We start from the raw sequence: 4564 nt of genomic DNA, 5'->3' as shown, positions 1-4564 counted from the left end.
AGCTGGCGCCCATGGGTATGCACACAAAAAAGGTGGAATCTGCAGTTGCAAGCTTTGCCGTTCTTTTTTCGCTTCATTTAGTTGGCAATGTAATTCCCAACTAGTTTTAGTGTTGAAGATATGGTATGGCCATTACAATTGTGGATTCTTTAGCGAAGTCTGCTGATGATAGAACTTGGTGGTTCTTGAAATAGCTATACAGACAACCTGCTCACCTTTTGTGCTGCCTATGATTTAAAGTCTTACAAATAAATCAGTAAGATTGACCTGAAGCCTGCTCAAACAAATTTTTGATTAACTTCAATAAGGTCGAAATGTAGACAAATACCAAAAACGGAAGGCCCGCCGTTTTACACTTGCTGTAAAAACCCCTTTTTTGCATATAGTACAATATACTATTACAAAATATTTGGGCGCGACGATTAGTTGGTTAAGGCGAAGCCCTTTACACTAATTCAGCTGGCGCCCATGGGTATGCACACAAAAAAGGTGGAATCTGCAGTTGCAAGCTTTGCCGTTCTTTTTTCGCTTCATTTAGTTGGCAATGTAATTCCCAACTAGTTTTAGTGTTGAAGATATGGTATGGCCATTACAATTGTGGATTCTTTAGCGAAGTCTGCTGATGATAGAACTTGGTGGTTCTTGAAATAGCTATACAGACAACCTGCTCACCTTTTGTGCTGCCTATGATTTAAAGTCTTACAAATAAATCAGTAAGATTGACCTGAAGCCTGCTCAAACAAATTTTTGATTAACTTCAATAAGGTCGAAATCTAGACAAATACCAAAAACGGAAGGCCCGCCGTTTTACACTTGCTGTAAAAACCCCTTTTTTGCATATAGTACAATATACTATTACAAAATATTTGGGCGCGACGATTAGTTGGTTAAGGCGAAGCCCTTTACACTAATTCAGCTGGCGCCCATGGGTATGCACACAAAAAAGGTGGAATCTGCAGTTGCAAGCTTTGCCGTTCTTTTTTCGCTTCATTTAGTTGGCAATGTAATTCCCAACTAGTTTTAGTGTTGAAGATATGGTATGGCCATTACAATTGTGGATTCTTTAGCGAAGTCTGCTGATGATAGAACTTGGTGGTTCTTGAAATAGCTATACAGACAACCTGCTCACCTTTTGTGCTGCCTATGATTTAAAGTCTTACAAATAAATCAGTAAGATTGACCTGAAGCCTGCTCAAACAAATTTTTGATTAACTTCAATAAGGTCGAAATCTAGACAAATACCAAAAACGGAAGGCCCGCCGTTTTACACTTGCTGTAAAAACCCCTTTTTTGCATATAGTACAATATACTATTACAAAATATTTGGGCGCGACGATTAGTTGGTTAAGGCGAAGCCCTTTACACTAATTCAGCTGGCGCCCATGGGTATGCACACAAAAAAGGTGGAATCTGCAGTTGCAAGCTTTGCCGTTCTTTTTTCGCTTCATTTAGTTGGCAATGTAATTCCCAACTAGTTTTAGTGTTGAAGATATGGTATGGCCATTACAATTGTGGATTCTTTAGCGAAGTCTGCTGATGATAGAACTTGGTGGTTCTTGAAATAGCTATACAGACAACCTGCTCACCTTTTGTGCTGCCTATGATTTAAAGTCTTACAAATAAATCAGTAAGATTGACCTGAAGCCTGCTCAAACAAAAAATTTTTGATTTTTTACTTATGTTTTATTGTAATTAGTGTTATGTGTAAGCAAGGTGTCCTTCCTTCTTTTTTTTTTTTTTTTTTTTTTTTTTAATCTGTTGACTCACGAATTGTTGTCCCTCCGTGTGGCAAGCGATGAAATGATGGTTTTAAATAGTTGTTGTTTTATTTTGCGGTTGTGCTGAAGCTAACTGAGATTGTTGCTCGTTGCAGTAGTCCCAACTTCTTTTTTTTTTTTTGAATCTGTTGACTCACGAATTGTTGTCCCTCCGTGTGGCAAGCGATGAAATGATGGTTTTAAATAGTTGTTGTTTTATTTTGCGGTTGTGCTGAAGCTAAGAATTGTTTTCCCTCCGTGTGGCAAGCGATGAAATGATGGGTTTAAATATTTGTAGTTTTATTTCGCGGTTGTGCTGAAGCTAGCTGAGATTGTTGCTCGATGCAGTAGTCCCAACTAAGGGCGGACAGTCGTCAGCCGTGAATTTCACCAGATTAAGCCCCTTTCACTTTCGGCTAATATTGTTGGGCCTTTGCTCGCTCAAACTTGAAGCATTCGAATTTAATTGTTTAATTTGCACACACTTTGACTTCTGTCTACTTTTCTTTTATACATATATATTATTATTATTTTTTTTTTTTTTTTGAAGATCGATGTTGCTTCCAAGGCGGTTGAAAATTAAATGACTCGCTGCCCAAAGGTTAGGAAACTACAAAACGCACTCCAAAATTTGCGACGCCACTCGTCAAACAATTCTGACTGTCGCGACATCGCTGTCGTTCTGTTCTAACGGAACACGTAAAGCCACCAAAATGTGCGACTCGCGACGCGGTCAGACGAAAAAGATGATAAAATAGAGACGCTTGTCGCGAAGCTACTTTGTACCGTTGCGGCATGTCCGTCACTCTGACGAGACATGCAAGGCTGCAAAATGTAGCAAACGACAATGTCGCCTGTTACGCAGCTTGTACCGCGACGCGGTCAGACCAAAAAGATGATGAAGTAGAGACGCTTGTCGCGAAGCAACTTTGTACCGTTGCGGCATCTCCGTCACTCTGACGAGACACGCAAGTCTGCAAAATGTAGCAAACGACAATGTCGCCTGTTACGCAGCTTGTACCCATATACATGTGTGTATGTGCTTAACGGGAATTGCTGAATTCGGGGGAACGAATACACCCGATTAAATATTTTAAATTCGAGTGAAACTGAAATGCAACACCAACATCAATATCATGGAGTACACATTGACGATTTATACATACATATGTATGTATGTATATGTATGTACATATGTACATGTTTTGTTGTCTTTATCGCTCTGTCCGATACAGTTGGTTCAATCGCAAAATGCACTGGTTTAGCACACTTAACAATCTCTAGCACGATTAGGCAACAATTTATGCATTATTATAAAATTTTTTTTTTTTTTTTTATTACCAATGCAATATTTGTGAATCATTTGAATGTCTAGCTTTAAGTACCGTTAAGAACACTAGCCATAAGACCAATGTAAATGTTCCCCTGTAAATACCGGGCTTGCGGCCCCAAGAAATTACTTCAAGTCAAACCTTGCCTTCGCCTACTTCATGACAGCGCATGCGGGTCTCAAGTACTTCATAGAACTTGGCAGACAAGTGTCTATAATCCAGTGCAAATATATGATGGTGTTTGGAATGATCTGATCTAATGATTATCCAGCGCTGATGATAATGATTATGATGATGCCTAGCTTGACAGTAATTTAAATGGAGATGATCAACCTTAAACTGACGACGGCCTAATGAAGACAAAGCGAAACACTATAAGACATAAGGGAGATCATTAGCCAGTTCTAACAAAATCTAGAATGGGCTTCAGACTTGACAACGAACTCCGACTGAAAGCCGTTTAACTATTCACGCGAGGAATATATCAAAACTACCTCACAGCCTTATGATCTGAAAAAAGTTGGGGCCATTCCAGCAAGGACCACTTAAAACTCCAATTGGACACATTAAAGTAGGCAAGAAATCGGTTTTTGACTTGTAGACAGCAGCGAGCATTTTATTACTGAGGAAACTTAAGTGATGTCAATCATTATAAGCTTCCCAGGTTGTTTGCCTACTTTTCATCTATCTCTTAATCCTCATTGGTGGCCGCTGCATGAGAATTCGTATTTTCAAGCGATTGTGCTGATTCAGAAGCCTCACGTTCTTGTTCCCGGAATTGACGACGTTCCGAAGCAGTAGCACCATAAAGGGTACGTACCACAGGGTTTGCGGCGCAATAGTGCTGGATTATAGGTAGGAACATCAGGCTCGTCATCCCATGGGGTGTCAGATGTTTCCTTTTTCGAAGGATCTGGTGCGCGTGGCAGTTGATCGACCAATTCTTCCATTTTCCGGCTTGGACACATAGCAACATGGGCCTATATAATTCGAGAATTCAAAAATGAAAGTATCAGTAAGTTTAACTTAGTATTTCTATAATTACCTCCATTTCCGCGATTCTCACGACATGTGTAATATCAAAAGGACATCGCACCATCTTGAGTCCCGAATAATTGCGAGCACACCGATTAAAATGAAGTACTAGCCGTGTCGACAAAGTTCGGTGAAACCTATTAAAGGGACATTCAACCCAATTGCCAGGCATTGCCGTAAGGAGTGACACCTTTCTTTCCGTTTTCCTTTTTCTTTTTTTTTCTTTTTTTTTTCCTTTTTTTTCTTTTTTTCCATTTTTTTTCCTTTTTTTCTTTTTTTTCAGTTGTAGTCGAGACGAAAGCACCTGAACGACTGAGATATTGTAGAATTCGACTCTTATCAAGTAGTACATAGAAACTGACAGAAAAAACAAATTGCTATGATTGAAATTGTTTATGCCCAACGGGCAACACAAGGGTTAAGGTAGGCGGGAGCTTTCAC

At 39.5% G+C, this 4564-nt stretch overlaps 1 pseudogene; it reads right to left on the bottom strand.

Moving 5' to 3' along the window:
• Positions 1–3678: 3678 nt before the first annotated feature.
• LOC124460779 lies at positions 3679–4317 on the bottom strand (annotated as a pseudogene).
• Positions 4318–4564: the final 247 nt, after the last annotated feature.

This window comes from Drosophila willistoni, unplaced genomic scaffold (assembly GCF_018902025.1).
Source record: "Drosophila willistoni isolate 14030-0811.24 unplaced genomic scaffold, UCI_dwil_1.1 Seg102.1, whole genome shotgun sequence".
In the NCBI taxonomy this organism is placed as follows: Eukaryota; Metazoa; Arthropoda; class Insecta; order Diptera; family Drosophilidae; genus Drosophila; species Drosophila willistoni.
This window is presented reverse-complemented; position numbering and strand designations above follow the sequence as displayed.